Source organism: Podarcis liolepis, assembly GCF_965112155.1.
Source record: "Podarcis liolepis genome assembly, chromosome: 1".
Taxonomy (NCBI): Eukaryota; Metazoa; Chordata; class Lepidosauria; order Squamata; family Lacertidae; genus Podarcis; species Podarcis liolepis.
Window position 1 is genome coordinate 48353853 of NC_139554.1, and position 19522 is coordinate 48373374.

General features: G+C 40.7%; 1 protein-coding gene and 1 long non-coding RNA gene across 16 annotated transcripts in view; one reads left to right on the forward strand and one right to left on the reverse strand.

The window, feature by feature from the left end:
- Positions 1 to 19522, reverse strand: part of RAD51B (RAD51 paralog B) — a 297374-nt gene that overhangs the window by 207841 nt on the left and 70011 nt on the right. The gene's annotated exons all lie outside the window — the stretch shown is intronic.
- LOC310693513 lies at positions 3777 to 4509 on the forward strand. The gene is made up of 2 exons (XR_014519214.1): positions 3777 to 4043; positions 4099 to 4509. It is a non-coding gene; the product is annotated as an uncharacterized lncRNA (long non-coding RNA).

Below are 19522 nucleotides of genomic sequence, written 5' to 3' on the forward strand. Positions count from 1 at the left end.
CAGGCCAAGGTTTGCTGATCAGTATATTATAAAGTTTCCTTCTGGGAAAAGGCAAACGGAAACTAAATAAGAGTAACTATTTAACACATACAGCTTTGCAGTGAACTGGGGTTTTGAAAAACAAAACACGTCATAGTACACATGAAAAGGTTTTTCAATTAACATTGCTGCTTTGAAACCATGACTACACCACAGTAGTCCCCTACAAGACTCTGCCAGCATCTCAGTAGCCCCTGAATAGATACCATTGACAAACGTCTCATTTTTCCAAAGATCTATATGCCTTTGTGATCAGTCCTGCCTAATTTGGAGCTCAAGCGCCCCCAAAAAAACCCCGGGATCTATTTCCTTCAGAATTCCACAAGAAAGGGTATAAGAATCACTAATCAACAACAAGAGTCAGGAAAAGTGCAATACTTCAGTAAACCTTGTCAAAGCAGAAGTGCAGCATCTGCAAAGTGAGAGGTTTTCCGTAAGTTGAAAAGACTTCAATCCCTTGCTGATTTGCTCTCTGATTTTTAAAAAAATAAAAAGAGAATAGACCAATGATGATCATTTATTTTGACAGCACATCTGTTCTATTTGGCTTCACTGTGCAACTGCCCTAGATAAAAGTAAAATAACTGAGGTCTGGTCTACAGCTGAGACATTTTTCTGAATGTAATCCTCAGTCATGTTAGCCACTTTATTCACACCTAAATTAGATGGTGGCATAATCTGAGATGGAAAATTCAAAATTCTGATTCTACTATGCCCAAATATCTATGCTGAATTTTCACTGATAAGTGATATTTTGACCTATTAATCAGGAAACCGCTGGTCACAGTCTAAACAAACATTCAGAGCACACTACTCCTTCATGAACAAAAATCTGATTCATGTAAACTAACTAACTACTTAACTTCAAGGGATGCCTTTGATGCCTAATTTTCTTTTTAGTGAACTATCATCCTACGTATACTGGTTCAGAAAAGCATAACTTAAGGCAACTTAAACTGATTGTTTCTAACAAAGTTATGTGTCTACTACTAGCCAGCTTCCAAGATTTCCTTAATGTGCATCTGTACTAGTAAAATGTTATTCTCACATCTTAAGATATGTATCTAGGACTTCACTGCAGTTAAGGAATACAACTGGTGAGTCAAAGTTTTATAGGCCTCAATTCAGTGAAATACCGCTTTTAAGTGTGTTATTAAGTTTCAAAGGACTGCTTAATGAACTCTTTATGTGCATGGCATAGATCTAGTTTTCTCTTATGATTATGACTATGTTTGCATTGTAACAACACCTAGGACCTGAGGGTGAAGGGCAGGTAATTAGTAAAAACTGCTGCTGCTGCTGCTACATAAGATTGTACTGTATATGTATTGTGCTTAGCTGAAGCTGCAAAACTTGTCCCTTCCTCTTAGTAATGAACTGGGCTTTGTCCAACCGATGACTGAACTCAGTTACCAAGCAACATCTGGGTTGAAATGTAACTTTACTGTACACAGAGCATGCCATACAGTTTGAAAAGCAGGTATGCTGCAACTGCAGGAAATCCCCATGCTGGCTCATGTAAAATTCAATCTATAGTGCAGGAACAACAATGCTATCTGGCAGCAAGAAGCAATAAAACATTTCCCAATGATTCTCAAGGTTTCACAGCACATGACTGAATTTTCTATTACATGGTCAAGATAATTTAACTGTCCCACCACACTGAACAAATAATTACTGATTTTCATCTGATAAAATGAGTGGCTGGGGAAACCCAGCCAGATGGGTGGGGTATTATTAATAATAATAATAATAATAATAATAAAATTTATTTATATCCCGCCCTCCCCAACCGACGCCGGGCTCAGGGCGGCTAACAACAATAAAACAGTATAAAAGTACAGCATAAACAACACTCTAAAATCATTCATTATAAAATTAATTAATTCAAGCCACTGGCAACCATTGGGCCAGAGCTCCGCGAAGATTGCCGAGGGAGGGAGTCAGGCTGTGCCCTGGCTAAAGGCCTGGTGGAACAGCTCTGTCTTGCAGGCCCTGCGGAAAAATGTCAAGTCCCGCAGGGCCCTGGTCTCTTGTGACAGAGTGTTCCACCAGATTGGAGCCACAGCCGAAAAAGCCCTGGCTCTAGTTGAGGCCAGCCTAACTTCTCTGTGGCCTGGGACCTTCAAGATGTTTTTATTTGAAGACCGTAAGTTTCTCTGTGGGGCATACCAGGAGAGGCGGTGCCGTAGGTACGAGGGTCCTAGGCCGTATAGGGCTTTAAAGGTTAAAACCAGCACCTTAAACCTGATCCTGTACTCCATCAGGAGCCAGTGCAGCTGGTATAGCACCGGGTGAATGTGCTATATATTAATAATAATAATAATAATAATATTAATAATAATAATAATAATAACAACAACTACTTGTTTTTATTTTATTAATTCTTACTAATTTTATTCAACTCCACACGCAAAAGCTATACAAGAAAATACTAGCTGTCATTCTGTTTTCATTTGTTTACTTAAAAAAATAATTAGTAAAGTATCTTTAAAATGTGACTCATAATAATTTAGCATTACAACTAATGCTGAACAATCATATCAGATTAATCTAAATCATGACAAATGGAGTATCATTAAATGCCGAAAAATTTAAAAGTTTAGTGACAAATATCCATTTTCTCTTCCCATAATCTAGAGAAAGGGTCTGACAGTTGTGGAAGGCAAAGTTTTGTGGGGGAATCTCTCTTTTTAGTTGATGATGTTGAATTTCTTTCCAAATTAATGAAGTACTCTGAGGAGTGGAACTCTTTGAGCTTTTTAATTTCAAACTGTTTTCCATGTTCCTCTTTGCCCTCATTGTTAATAGCATCGTTAAGAGGATCTAAACACATACAAAATATGAGCACCTTGTAGGGATTAACAGACCAAAACAAAAAAGTATTTGCTGCAGCTGGGTTTTTAAACAAAACATCTTATAGAAGCAAATCTGCTAAATGCCAGGAAAGAGCTTATTTTATTAAATGTACCCCAATGAAAATCAAGATTTAATGGAAGAACAAGAAGCTAGCATACATTTCCAATAACAGAGTATGTTTCTAAACATTAAGTTCCAGCCTTATTTTACTAGTTATAGCCACAATGGGAAGTGCCAAATAGACATTTATAGTCACACATTTACAAACACTGGGCTATGCTATATGAAAAGACGGTTTTCTGGACACCAGCCAATGGGAACTTCAGAACTTCATGGCTTTAAACGGAGGAAGAAGTTTAGACTCCAATAAGAAGCCTTCGCCCCCTGAAGGATGGTGTCATGGAAATCAGCACTCACTCCCAAACAATTTTCCTGAAATTATATATCACCAATGGCGTCAGAGGTATTTTCAACTTGCCAGATGTTAAATGAATGAAAAGAGATTGTTTCCTTTTGCCATCCCTTTCTTAGTGCGATGGGATTTGCTTCTCAGCATTTTAGTATCTCCTTTCCTGCCAAGGCTTCTCTATGTTATAATGCTAGCCAGAATAATACTTTTATATATGCTACGGGGAAATCCCATAGCTTTCTCAGTTCAGCATGCAATTTTTCTATTATTTATTGTGACAAAATTCATATGCCACTTGATATTAAAAAACCTCAAAGTGGTTTGCAAAAGACAAACATTTTTGTCCTTTTTCTCTTTCCGTTTTGTTTCCTTCCTCTTTATTGGAGTTCTTTATCACTTTAGAATCCGGATCCAGACTACATTTTGATAATATGTACTTTATTCTGTGTTCATTCCTTGAACATTACTGTCAGGGGTTCAGGGACAGAGGCACATGGGAGGCAGGAGATGGAGAGCGAGGGGGATGAATCCCAGGACAGCGAGGAAGAGGATGACAATGACTCAAGGGATTCCATGAGTCTTTCCAGCGAATCAGAGGATTCCCAGAAGGGGGCGCCGGTGGTCAAGGCCAGGGGAGCCCCAGGGGGGACGTGTCAGGAGCAGGGGGCCAGTGGGGGATCCCAAAGTGGCAGCTGGGCGTCAGGACCAGCCTCCCCGCCAGAGTGCAGCGAAGCGGGTGGAGGTTCCAGTGTATCAGGAGAAGCAGCTCCGGCAGCAGAGAGGGAAGGGAGGTCAGAGCAAGCCACCCTCCCGGAAGGGGAGGGGAGTAGTGAAGGGAGTAGTGTAACTGTCAAAAGGAAGGTTAGAGGTTGGGCGCGCGCGCCAAGTTCAAATGTGGAGGCACGCGGAAGTACAGGGAGCCCGGAGGAGGAGCCAGGTCCCAAAGCCCGCAGGAGGGGGGAAGAGCAGTCTGGGGATTCCGCGTCAGGGGAATCCAGGAGGGGCGAAACCCCAGCGGGCAGGAAGACCCTGCGGAAAAGGAAAGAAAGGAAGAGGTGGAGCAGCGCAAGCCTCTTAAACTGGTGCAGGGGGGGGACTGACTCAGAGGGGACTTCAACGGTCTAAGCGTAACAGACGTGGGGCTGCGCGCCTCGGTTGTAAAGCAAACAATGAACTGCAATAAACACCTTTGTATATAAGAAGAACTTGGTGTTGGTCTTTTGTGAGCTGAGACCTGAGGCAGCCCTGACAATTACTACATGCAGATTGATGTTCTTCCTTTCAGAAAACCCCTTGCCCTGTCAGCCTACTGTAAGTTCTGGGGTGGATTGATCTGTAAGGGCATTCTGAAATCCTCATCAGAAACAAAGACTAGATCTGCCATAAACATTACTCAAGGTACTTTGCAGTCTATAAGCAGAGGTATCATGTGCAAAGGTATCATAACATGTATTAAGATGTTCCTACTCTTTCAGTCTTTACTGGCTTGTGTAAAAATGGTCTCAAGGGCAATGTCCACTCTTAGGCTCTACATACGTTCAAAAGGACAAAGGGACTATGGTCATCAGCTTCTAAGATCAAACAGATTGCACACACATTAGCAGTTGTAGACGTTAATCTGCTACTACAATTATACTGCCGGAGTTCAACTGTGTTCCAGCAATGTCAAGGTTGTGCGCATTTATCCAATGAAGAAAAGGGGTTTGTGATTTACCACTGCAATTTATCTTTGTGTGAGTAGAACACACAGCTATCAGTACAAAGCATCACAAACCAAACCAGAAAAGGCTGAGGTCATTCCATGACCAGATATCACAACTTTGAGGAGGATAGGCAGGAATTAAAACCCATCTTGCCACCTCCAGCTTGCATAAAACTCTAAAGCTTTTGGTACAATGCAAACAAAAACTTCTGGTCTGCCATGCCTGATTTAGGTTTGGATGTTTAACAAATGCAGAAATAAAGTGGGTCCAGCTGAACTTGTATTACAAATTCTTCATTCCTCATAAAGTTGCTTTCCTGGAACACAAAAAGCACTCAACAGGCACACCAGCACAATAAATTGGGTGATTAAAACTTTTTCAGGTGTTACTTGGAATTCACTGGCATAACACAATCAATATACAATTTTGATGTTTCCTAACGAAAAGAACAAACAATTCAGTAGCAAAATGGAGAACACTGATAGTGGATACCAGGAAGGAAGCAATTTCCTTTCGATATGGTTTGTTCATTTAGTTAGTTTTCTTTCATGTGTTTACATTTAAATAAAAACAAGATTTGGCTTTACAGTTCCAGTTCTACTTGGACATGCAGTTGACTGCCTGGGGACTGGCGTCTCCTTATTCCTCAGAGGACTATCTACAGATGCTGCCCAAGGCCTGGCACCCTCCTCCACGTGAGAGGACTGTGGAGAGTGCTGCGGGGACAAGCATCCTGGGCAGTCAGGCGGCACTGGGAACCTGCTGCCCCAACCAGGCATGCACCAAAGAGGAGACACTATTGGGCACTGTCCCTTTGGTAGCAGCATTTCAGGGGTGAAATGTGGGTGTGGGCCAGCCCCCTTGTATTAAAATTATTGTTTTAACTTGGATGGGTGCTGTTTTATTTAGAGACTAGGGTTGTTTAAAATTGTTTTCAAATGTTATATGTTAATTTGGATTTTTGGATTTGTGGACTGGAGTATGTTAAAGGGCTTTTGTTGGGGAGTGCATTGTTTATTAGTGTATATACATTACTATTGTTGATCGTTTAACTATTTTTATTATGTATTTTCTGCTTTGTGCTATTGTAACTTTGTGTTGAGAACCACCCCAAGACCTATGGGTATAGGATGGTATAAAGGTAAAGGTACCCCTGACCATTAGGTGCAGTCACAGACGACTCTGGGGTTGCGCACTCATCTCGGTCTATAGGCCGAGAGAGCCGGCGTTTGTCTGCAGACAGCTTCTGGGTCATGTGGCCAGCATGACTAAGCCACTTCTAGCGAACCAGAGCAGCACATGGAAACGCCGTTTACCTTCCTGCCGGAGCGGTACCTATTTATTTACTTGCACTTGACATGCTTTCGAACTGCTAGGTGGGCAGGAGCTGGGACCGAACAACTGGAGCTCACCCCGTCACAGGGATTCGAACCGCCAACCTTCTGATCAGCAAGCCCTAGGCTCTGTGGTTTAGACCACAGCACAACCCACATCCCTATAGGATGGTATACAAATTTAATAAATAATAAAATAATAATGATAATAATAATGATAATACATATATTTTAAGGTATCGGTTAACTCTGTTAGGGCTACTTAAGACATTACACCTGGGTGTGGGCATTAAGCTTATACTTGTTCTTCTCCCTCCAACCCCTCTTTGTGCATAGAAAGTAAGGCCTAGAAAAACTGAAGATAATATTCTTTTTAAACACTACATTTTATTCCTGTGGTAGTCCCATGGATGAGATGGCTATCAGAACTGTCTCTCAGACCACTCTCTAGGCCTCTGAACAAAACAAAACTACCAAGTCTCACCCCCCAAAAGTAAGTCTCACCCCCCCAAAAAAGTAATGTAAAATAATATCAGAATAAGGTAAATTCTCAGCAAACCATTTCAGAATCTTAACATTCACATTCTCCTTTATGAAGCCTTTTTTTGAAAAGTTAAGCTTAAAATAACAATCAAAAAGCAAACAACAGCAGGCAACCATGAGTTCAGTCCCTAAGATTTTAAGAATTAGTATTGCTTAATGTGAATTCCTTAGCTGCTGTGTAATAGTGTTCCTTTTGCTCTCTAGAATTTAGACTGTAAAATGGAATCTTATTTGACATCTGTAAAATGCATTTGCTTCAGGGGTGTTAAACAAAAGCAAACATTTTAAAATAGGAAACTGCTGCCATGAAGCTGTACTCAACTCTAAACTATCTATTGCTCTAAGGACAGAGAATGCAAATCTCCAAAAGGTAGAGAACCGACTACAAAATTGTAAATTCTGAGGTTTGTATGACCAAGTATTTTCAAAAGCAAAGTTTTCGTGGCAAATTTGAAATGAACTAGTCAAAGCTGATAGAAAGTACTGAACTGACATCTGGAGCAAAAGCAGCCTCTAGTTCACATGGCAGATACACTAATGGCTGTGACTGCTGTCTGCCAAACTCTGGAGAATTGCAATTACTCTGAAAGGCTGGTCTCTTGAGGCTCATTCAGGCTTGGTCTTGCTGCTAAAACTGACAGAATGTTATCCACTGTTCTTGTTTTAACGTCACCTTCCTTTTTCAACACACACCCTGTCTTAATTCTTGCATTAGGAATAGTGGATGTTCCCGACTACTGATACTAACTTTTGTAAGAATTCTATCAACAGTTATGCACAGGCAAGTATGGTCAACTTCAGTGAGGCTTAGCCATTTTTGTCGTTACAACTTTGTAGCCTTAGGATACTGTCATATGGTTGCTTTCGTAGGTGATGAGTGCCCAAGACATGCAAACTGTGTAAGGTCTGTGCTGAGCCCAACTATGGAAATGTAAAGTATGGATGTTACAGCAATTGTGGCACAAAACCAGAAATGGTAGAGCCTCTTCCTATGTATTCCACAGTGTCTCTCTCCTGCTTTGCTCATCCCTATCATTTATTGTGGGAAACCGCATCGGGAAGTGCTTAATTTTCGATCTTGTATCTGCCACAAAAGACAGTGTCACTGCTGTGCCTTGTATGCTGCATAGCAAACCGTAAGTGGCAGATGAGTATTTAGTAATAATAGTAGCTTCACTGATTGAAAGAAAAGGATTGCATCTAGGCATTTGATTGTAAGAATGCTTTAGGTCCATTAGATGGAGGTGTTTAAGATTTTTAAAGAATAGATTTCCCTATTTCTTTGTGTGTGTGTGTGTGTGTGTGTGTGTGTGTGTTAGGTTGACATTGAAATTGTTTTGTAAAAGTGCACACATTGGCTAGTATACTGTGGCCTGGTAAAAGTGTAGTTTTCAATCAGTTATGTCAAAACCAATCAGAATATTGATCGTACCATATAAGGTGCATATGTAAGAACATGAAAAATGAGATTTTGTTCAACAAACGTATTTGGCATGAATTAGGTTTTAAGTCAATTTGTATAGCTTGGTTTGGGAAAGAACTGTATGAGGGAGACTTCTCAAAGGTTTTGTTCTTCTGGCTCTTAGGTGTTTTCTGTGTCTTTGTGACTGGACGGAGTAGTGATGCAGTTAATCTTTCCTTTCTTTCTTTTTGGTGAAAAACAGGTTGAGGAAATGCTTTGTTTTCATGGGTAGTTGAGCAACTGCACGGCAAAATCTGCGCCACTGCTTCAGCTTGGAAGATCCCAGCAGAAATCACTGGCAAGACTGTCTTGCAGGCCAGATTGGCACTGGGTCACTCTATGCCACATCACCCCTAGTTTACAAGGCATTGAGTATCTCCTAACACCTCCTCCCACTTCCTGTTCTGCTTGGCGGAGAAGGAAGGGAAATGCAGACACAGTCTGAGCAAAGTCACAGAAAAGCAAACCCATTTAAAACATTCTTGCGGCTTTTCTTCTTTTTACATGCTGGCAACACAAAGGAAAAGAAAGGTTGCTACTGGAAGAGCTGAGAGAATGTGTAAAATGTACCAAGTACACTAAGGAATAAAGACAGCATTCTGTAAAAGACACTGTAAACACTTTGCAATTCTTCCCATTTTTATGGGGAGCTAATCTTGGCAGGTAACACTCTACCTTCTTTGTTTACAAAGTTAATCTGCCAGATTTGTTTACTTTGTCTCATTTACTTAAGACAAATACACTGAGAGACTAAATGTCTTAACCAACTCTGGGAAAAGAAAGCCAAATGGAGGGTTGGCTTTATTAGCAGATAAAGTGCAAACATCCATAATCTTACCAAATGAACGGTGAAGACCTTTGCCCACCATTTACTAAAAAACAAAATTAGCCTTGAGTGGCAAATGCTTATCAGATCTGAGAACATTAATCACAGCTAGTACTTAGCTGGCCATAGGGTTAGCCCTTTCCCAAGCACAGAGCTCTACACTTCGGAGATCTGAATTCTTATTAAATACAACATGGTCCACTTTGCATATGCTGTTTGCAAACCATCTACTTTTAAAAGAGGGCTAACAAACTTAAAATGCCATCAGATTCACACCAAGATTTTGCAACATACTCGTTTAGATAAGGTCCTTGCGGCCTGTAAAAAGTGACAATAGAATGATCAGGAAAGGCATGGCAGACAATGAAAGTCCAACTCACTAATAGTATCTGGACTGCCCTTCTTTCTTCCATCTGCAAATTTCAACATGCTCACCCTAAGAATAAGGTATTTTGGGACTTGAGAGGTGACAGCAGAGATATTCTTTAAAAGCAGAAAAGACATCAACAACCCCACAGAAGAAACTACAGTGGTACCTTGGGATGCGAACGGGATCCATTCTGGAGCCCCGTTCACATCCTGAACAGAACGTAAGACGTGACGGCATGTCTGCGCACGCAAGGGTCGCGTTTTGCCACTTCCGCACATGCGTGTGACGTCATTTTGAGAGTCTAGGCATGCGTGAGCGGCGAAACTCGGAAGTAACGCACTCCGTTACTTCCGGATTGCCACGGAGTGCAACCCGAAAGCGCTCAACCTGCTTCAGCACATTCAACCCGAGGTATGACTGTATAAATCTATTCTCCATTTGTAGGGTAGTCAAGACCCTGTCAGTCAATAGGAGAGCATTTTCAGTCTCTCCAAAGCTGTAATTTTCAACTTCAGTGGTACCTTGGTTTTCGAACAGAATGCATTCCAGGAGTCCATTCGACTCCCGGAACCGTTCAATAACCAAAGCCAATGAACCGAATGAACCAAACCGAATGAATGCCTGATTAAAAAGAAACTTTTTTGCCTTTGCCTACAAGATATGTAATGAAGGCACTAGGCGAGCCTGCCTATAGAAACACTTATTTCTATACATTTCAATATGCGGGAAGGAAAGATTTGGGGGAGGGGGCTATAATCAGTGGGTTTGTTTCACAAAAGTTACATGGAAATAATTCGTGAAAAGGGAAACCAGGCATTTCATCAGAATGATTGATAAAACAATACAGGTTAAAAAATACTCTATATTTAAAAACATAAAATGATTAAAAACAATTAAAAGCATCAAAAAATGCAGAACAGGCACGTAATTTCACAGCTGATAATTTCAAGGTTGCCAGGAACAGTATCTTTATCAAATGCCTGGGTAAACAGGAATGTTTTTACATTTCTTCTGAAAGTTAATAATGAGAGAAACAGACTCAATTCACCAGGGAACCCATTCCACAAAAAGGGAACAGCCACTGAGAAGGTCCTGCCATGACTCACTATCTACCCAACAGCAAGTTAAGTAATTAAGGACTGAGTCTCTTTTCTTGGTTAAACACAGCATGGCAAGCAGCTTGTACTGTTTGTCAACTGTTATGCAACATCCTCAGTTATACTCCTAACACATACAAATAGGAAAATAAACACTTTGCTTTATAGAGAACAAACTACATTTACACCTAAATGAGTATGGATCTTTTACATGGAAAAAAATACCTGACAAAAAAATAGAGGAAGAAACTTCAACCATAACTCTACTAAAAGTTAAAAAACAGAACAAAAGGGACTAGAATGTAAACACAAATAAGAACAGTTAAAGCTTCAGGCTTTCTTGCAGTTCACCAAAGGCAAAGCATAATTTGCTGCCCAAATCAATTTCCTCTGAATTAGGTAAGAGAATCCCCTCAGATATTCCTAAATCCCCTTCATCCTGATGTCAAAAGACAAAATATTTAGAACTAGGACTACAATATACAAAAGTAAATGTTCTTTTCAGCAGAACAGTTATGATTTTGTAAAGAGAGCCAGGGCTCAGCACACTTCAGCAATAACCTGCTCTGAATGGGAAAGTGTAGTCTTGGAACATATTAATATTTTTCCACATATCTAACCATACAAATCTATGAAGTTTCAAACAATTCAGTCCCTATTAATTATCACACTACCACCAACAAATAATAAAGGAATACAATTCCTTTCTGAATATAAATGTGATACAATGTTCCCTATTTTATCTTTAATCTAGCAATTTTAAATTTGGCTGCATCATACCACCTTAAGGATCTTGGTCAACAAAAGTCTGGGCTAGATGTTCTTTTAATAATATAGCAAAATATTTCCCATGTCATAATATTAACAATGTTGAGATCAAAATAGTTTGCATTTAACTCTCCTTCACTGGAGGAATTTTAAACAGAAGTTGGCCATATGTCATGAATGCTATAGTTGACATTCCTACATTGCAGGGGGTTGGACTAAATGACCCTTGGGGTCCCTTTCAATGCTATGATTCTATGAACTCCTTGAAGAAAAGTTCCGTAGTTTAATATATGTCAACATTTTCTTCAATGTTTTCATAATGATACCACAAGACAATTTTTGTCAGTACAATTTCACATTTTTACATGAAATATTTATAATAAATAACAAGGCACTTATTATCCCTTATTCTCTCTTAATAACTGAAAGCCTGCTTGACAAATAGCAGTGATGCACCAGTTGTGTAGAAGACACCAAATGAACTATTTCAAATAGAGATGTAAAACATCTGGAAATTTAGAGGGGGGAAATATTAAAAAAAATAATGCAACATTTTTAGGGTCTTTTATAGATCAAAAGAAGATCAAACCTATCCATTCTTAAGGAAATCAGCCCTGAGTGCTCACTGGAAGGCCAGATCTTGAAGCTAAGGCTCCAATACTTTGGCCACCTCATGAGAAGAGAAGACTCCCTGGAAAAGACCCTGCTTTGGGAAAGATGGAGGGCACAAGGAGAAGGGGACGACAGAGGACGAGATGGTTGGACAGCGTTCTTGAAGCTACCAGCATGAGTTTGACCAAACTGCGGGAGGCAGTGGAAGACAGGAGTGCCTGGTGTGCTCTGGTCCATGGGGTCATGAAGAGTCGGACACAACTAAACGACTAAACAACAAAAATAGATCAAAAGCCATTTTGCTACTTTAGAAACATAACTGTATTATGTTATGCCTTAAAATTATCATGTTTTGTATATTAAAAGTACAATTTGTTCAGACAATAAATACTAATTGAATTTACTTTTTATTTTGCTATTTTAAACAGAGCTGCAAGCTGATGAACGGTAAGGAACTTGGCATCTCTTTGGTTTTACCAGTTTATGAAGGCCCAGCAAAAAACAATAAAAACAGAAGAAACTGTCAACATTACATTCTGCAACCCTCCAGTGTCAAGCTGACATAAAGCAGTCATTTCCATAAAAAAGGGTTGAGAAAAAGAGGAGGGGAAACTAAGACTCAAAGAATACTCATTTTCTAAGTTATCACTATCAGTTTCTGCTTCTTCATATCAGTCATCAAACAATCACAAATTTGAGACCTATCAAGAAAATAGGAAGGACAGATTCTACTATACCAACAAGAGGTAGCCCACAAGTAAAGAAGGCACTAAATCAGTGTTTCCCAACCGGTGTTCCGCGGCACACTAGTGTGCCGCGAGACGTTGCCTGGTGTGCCGTGGGAGGGAGGCGGGCGAGTCGGGCGGCGAGAGGCGGGGCGGCGGCGGCGAGGAGAGGCCGCCCAGCGCGGGGCTCTCGCCGTCTGCCTGCCTGGCTGCCTGCATGGTGCTGACGTCACGGGGCTGTAACGTGCCCCACATAGGCACACGCGGGGCGGCGAGCGAGCTCCCCCCACATCCCATCGCTGCTCGCTTCGGCCGGCCTACTGGGCTGTCGCAGGCGGAAGGCCTGCGCATGCGCGAGGTTTTCGTGCCTTCGGGATTCCCTTCACGCCTTCCTCCTCCCGGGTCCTTGAGAGCGCGGGAAGCGGCAGCGCGAGACCGGCGTTGAGCCTGGTAGGTATTGCGCTTGCCAAGGCAGTCATTTGGGAAATGAAAACTTGCAAAGCAAGCAACCAGTTCAATCTGAAGTACGTGTATGCTTAATATCCTGTATCTGAAACCTGTTCTGCCCCCTCCCCCACACTTGGTGCCATTTTCATCTACACATGCAGCAGAGTAAGTTGACCCAGAATAGTACCAATTCAGATGGCAGATGGGAGAATGACAGTGCTGAATGCTTTCCCATGTAGAACAGTCCCTGCAAATAAAAACCTAGCATATTTGGAAGAGGGATGCTAGCCTAACCATTACCTTCTATGCTGTTACTATTTTTTTTTTTTACATAAGTAAAAAGTGACCTTTCCCCATCTGGCATGGTGGTGTGCCTCGAGATTTTTTTCATGAAACAAGTGTGCCTTTGTCCAAAAAAGGTTGGGAAACACTGCACTAAATCCGTCTTCCTTCTCTTATTATGACAATGACAGTGCCCCCTAGAGGCAGAAATGCATTTTGCTCTTGCATTTGAGATACTGTACTGTATTCAACTGTACTGTGTATAATTCAGGCCTTGCTTGTCCTTGGCGTACAGGAATTTTATGATATGATACTGTTCAATAGTCTAACATAAAAGTCTTCTTGTTACCTAATTTTTAGAAACCATTCTGGGGGAATAAACATATAAGCACCTTGTCTTTTACGTTTTATTCATGATTCTGAAAGAAAATATTTCATAATCCACCCCACCCCCCATTTTGGGGGGAGAGGGAGACCTTGGAAAAAATGTGGGGAGGGGCCTTGAATTTCTTTTTTAGCTTTTCCCCACAGGTCTTCACATCTCTAATTCCAAGAAAAAACACAAATGAACAGCAGATAAATTCATAATTTCAGCCGAGTCATATCACCTGAGAAAGCATCCCTGGAATTTTTAAAGAAGTACCTAAGAGGTTCAGGTAGTTTAGTCTCACCCTGAGAATAATCATGTGCAGAGTCCAAACAAATGAATTATATTTGAGGTGGAAATAGTGACACATTCTACCACACACACAAAAATCAAGAACAGTGTAACTGTTCATTAACTGTCATAGGGGTATATAGCAGTACTCCAATGTCATTCTACAAAACCGGAATAGGCATAGCTCCAGGATTGAAATGAACCCTGAAATAAATCAGCTTATTCCTGGAACTCAGTCCTTTTGATTAATTCCCCACCAAAATTATACCTTGATAATTAGAAAACTTAAAGCACAGAAAATTACTCTATTGTTCTACTCTGCATTAGGATATATTCTATAATTTTACAGATTTTTTTTAAAAACCAGCATAACCTATCAGGTAGCAGAAAGTGCTGCAAAATAGCCACAATTCTGCTCTGAAACTGAAAATCATAGCTAGTTTCTAGTAATGTGTTAGCACATTTAGGAAGACTGTAATTAAACGATATGTTTATGATTCTTGGCAGGCAAGCACCATCTTGTTAAATATCTTTAAATTCCAATATCTTGGTGGAGGCAGCATTTACTGTTTACTGCTGCTTTGGTTGTTAGGGGTTACCCACAAAGTTTTTGTTATTCCATGACATCAGCTGCATTCTGAGGGACGTGTGCCAGTGAATTTCACCACATTGAAAAAACAGCCAAGCTTGGCTGCACCTGCAGGCCAGCTGAGCAGAGGAAAAACTGAAGTATACAGATTAAGTGGGATTTCTGATTTGGTTCCTAATGAATCAAAATTCCTCAGGTGGGAAGTGGAAGGAGCTTTTCTTTGGTTCTTTTCTTTCAATTCTCAAAACACAATTCCTGAATGCTCTGAAGTGATACACATCTGTCCAAAAGCAAACTGCTTCCAGCATAACACTTTTTCTTTAAAGATTATCATTATTAAGACAAATCCCCATATTTTAGTGTATTACACAAATCTGGGCATATTTTTTATGAAACCATTTTCTAGCTGGGGTGGGTGGGAGAGACAACTCTTTGTGTAGTTCTGGCTTGCCTTGCTTTTATTATGTATTATTTTTGAAGATGAGCCAAGTCACACATATTACAGTGGTACCTCGGGTTACATATGCTTCAGGTTACATACGCTTCAGGTTACAGACTCTGCTAACCCAGAAATAGTACCTTGCCTTAAGAACTTTGCTTCAGGATGAGAACAGAAATCGCGCAGCAGCGGCGCGGCGCCAGCGGGAGGCCCCATTAGCTAAAGTGGTGCTTCAGGTTAAGAACAGTTTCAGGTTAAGAACGGACCTCCGGAACAAATTGAGTACTTAACCCAAGGTACCACTGTACTTATTAAGTATTGCCAATACCATCACATCAGCAATTACAACAAAACTGAGTTAAGTGGGGAAAGTAAAAGTTATCACAAATGCGTCCAACAGAATGGAGGTATTAACTTGCCACGTGAAACCAATCAATGAAACTGTAAAATGAGCCTATCTAAGGAAAGAATTCCATAATCCAGACAACGCTACTGAGAGAACACTATCCTGTGTAGCTACCACACATCAGGCAACAGGGGAGGATGGAACAAAGCAAATAAAGTTCACTCGATTGCACAGGTAAGTTCATATGAAAGAGGTTTCAATCCTGGAACCAGTGCTTTGAAACAAGCTCGTAAACCAACTGCACATGCTGTTAACAGCTCTAGGTTGCAGGTCTCAACACAGCTTACTTTGGTTTATTCTAGCAGCTCTCACAGCCCTAAGAGAAGGAGTTGTCCTTGTTTTGAATAGGAGGGAGACCATGAATTCTGTTATGCTTGCATGTCATGGCTTAGCATGAACACAAATGTCCTGGCTTATGAGATCACAGTTGCTTTGTTCCGTCTCAGTCTTGTCAGTGTGGTATGTCACCTGAGCTGATGTTTGCTTCAGTGTATTCTTGAAACATGGGATCATGGTTAAGGTTTCTCCTCCATAACCTTGATCCTTAACCAAGGTTTGTCCTATGGTTAGAGGTCATCGTTAAACACAAATCCAGGTTTGAACCGCATACTAAGGCAAACCTTGGCTTAGCTGCCATCCCACACTAACTTAAAATCCTGGGAAGTAGCAGAGTGAGTGTGAGTTCCTCTCCAGAAGCCAGCATGTTCACACAGTCATGGTAAAACAGGAGTTGTACTGTTAACGGAAAAATCTGAGGGCTCTCTTGGACAAAAAGTAAAGACACCAACCAGGATAACTTGGAGCAAAACAGCAGCCTGTAGGCTTGGCCTTTATTGAACTGTTGCAACAGGGTATTTCCTTCACTTGCAAGAGAGAGGAAAGACCCAGAACAATGGGCTGCAAGACCTTATAAAAACTTTTGAAATTCCCCTCCTCTAGGTCAAGCCCACCCCCAGAAACATCATGCATACATTTCAGAAAGGAGGGGTTGACATCATGCATACATTACAGAAAGGAGGGGTTGAGGGAGGAGTTGTGGTGGTACCCTGAGTGTCCAGTCACCTGGCTTTCCCCCTCCCCATGAGTACTTTCCAGGTGACAATGGGGAGTTTGCAGTTTCCTGCCCCCAGAGGGAAGATCTGATCATTGTCCTTTGTTTCAGCCTGTGGTGAATCCACTGTTCTTTGTGATTTTGATTGTCTTCTGTCTGGGATTATCAGGGTTGACATAGCAACTGGGCAGGGCTCCTGTGGATGTGCTGGTATGCTGAAGAGATTATGGCTGACCAGAAACCAAGCACCCCCCTTTGATATTAAAATAAAAATGGAACAGTGCAAATCCGATGTATGGTTGATTTTCTATGAATTCATAAGAGAAATGTGGCGTATGTAGTGTGTGAGTGTGAGTGTGTGTGAAGTTTGTACAAACAGAATGATTGGGGTGGGGGGGTTCCTGCTACAGTTCCAATGGGCACATTTTGATTTTTGATGGCATAACACAAAATTAGAAAGTACAGTCATTTCATGTTTACCATAGGACATCAGCTTTATAGCTTCTAATGAGTACCTGATCTCAGATGAACCCACCACAGGGAGGATGGATCCTGGTTCTTATGGGGAAAGGCAGGGGAAGCTACAGGGATTCCAGGGACTACTAAAAATAAGACAAAAACAGGAAAAGTGTGCTAAAGGGAGGAGGAAACAGCAGCTTTTTAGGACCACAGGGTTTGCCTGGTTTCCAAACAACTCACTTACCAGTGACAACTCTGACTTCACTCATTAGCTAAACACAGACAGGGGGAAGCAGCAAAAGGCTGACTCATTTCACAGAAATTGCTTAGAAGGGTATCTGCACATTTTTCTTCATAACTTTCTAGAAGGGGTAAAGACTTACTTTAAAATAAGAAAGAGAAAGAAAGAAAGAAAGAAAGAAAGAAAGAAAGAAAGAAAGAAAGAAAGAAGTCTGGGGCCACTGGCTGGGCAGCACCAATAGTATTGCTGAGCACAATAGTACCAGCAGGCATTGTGTTGGTGACCCTTATGGTAAACCATACTCCAGTTTGTCATGTGAACCGGACCACTGTGACATGGAAATGGCTTCAGAGATGGTGTATGTGTTCTGAATGAAGTATTTTTAAAAGGAGTGCCCGACAGGAGGAGTGACTGGACAGGGGAAAAGAGAGAAAGGGGTGGCAAGTTGTTGAGAAGAGTGTGTCAGGAAGAGAACAATGCATATTTCTTACCGCAGGATAAATATTTCTCATTTAGCTACTAGTAACATTGTAGTATCTCATTTAGTAGCTTGCTTGATATTTAGAATCCTTATATCCTTTTTATAGTTATCCTATGCACTTTTAGCAAATAAAAACCTTAATACATGTAGCAAAGTTTATCAGCTACAATCATTCAAAATGAGTACTAAAATGAGTGGGGAGAGGGAGTTAATTATGTCTTCATTTATTAAGACAGAATGACGAACTATGGCAATAAGAGAGACAGACTTGACATGCTTTACAGAGCGTCCCCAAAGCTCTGACGGGGATTCATTTTGACTGTTCATAAAGCAAATTTGTTTATTTATTTTATACCTTACACACAATGTGACTGCTTCAATAAACTTTAAATTCCTCTACCATCTCTATTTTATTGCAATCAGCACTAAACAGAATATTTTAATAGAATAACCTCCTCTTTTGTTATTCTGAACCAATACGTGTATTTACATTAGGAAACAACTGTAATCTCAAAGTCACCATACAATGAAATAAAATCTTAAAACGGAACATTGTGGCATGAGAATAAGAAACATGGCAGGCCAAAGAATACAGAAGTTCTGAACATTTAAGACACAAATTGACATATTCAGCTGAACAAACAGCTGCTAAAAAGCTCCCTGTAGAATCCCTCAACCTCTCCCCACCAACAAAAGCCCTCATTTCACCTCTCTAAGGAAAAGGTAATCACCAATGGGCTCAAATGGGTTCAGCAGGTCGGTTTCCTTGCTAAGAATTGTAACTCTGTCATCTGCTTCAAGTCAGCAAACTGAAACAATCTGCATGTGATCATTCAGCTTCCCTCCTTCTCTATGGTAATATTTGTACTGCATGTTAATATACTGCAACATTCCGGCACATCAGTCTGGTGAAGTAAAAGTATTTTCTTAGCTTGGGATATTATCTTAAAAATAACTTTGCTCATTAAAAAGCTTTTTCAGAAAAAAATGATATGTTTGCTTCAGATGTTCAAAAACAAGGTAATGCGGCTTCCTCTAGCTATTTAAGTTTTTATGCTTCTAATGTAGTAGAAGAAACAAGATGTGCACCTAAGTGCTGACCTGTGTATTCAGCAAAATCACACAGCACAGGCTTCCTAGGATGCTACCATGTAAAACTGCAGATGAGAAAGATAAATCACATTTGTAAGTGCTCTCCAATATCCAACAACTCAATTAATTTAAGGCCACCTGGTGCTTTTCCTGGTCTGTACTACTTCTGGCTATAGTTGTGGGACTTGGATGTTTAAATGTCACCCCATGTGTAAAAGTCCCTGCACCTATAAATCTAGCACATCAAGCACAGAAGAACAAAACTGAGCCAAGCCTTCCCCCAACATGCTACTTTTCTAAGTGAAGGTCATTCATTCTGAGAGCGGAATTCAGATGTAGAACTCCCTACTGGCAGCCTAAAATGTTACAATCGAGGAAACTCTTTATCAGTTGATGCTGCTGAATGGAATGTACAAGCTGTCCCTTCAAAAATCCAAGCATCAGGGAAAGACCAACCTTAGAAACTCTTCCATGGTGTGCCAATTCTCGCTATAAATGAACTTTTAACAAATGTTCAAAAATGCAATCCCCCACCCTGTAATCTGAAATGATAGGAGTCATTTCTGAAACTGGTTGGAGTGAGAAAGTTGTAATGCCAGTGAGAAACTAAAATTCATCTGTTTACTAGTA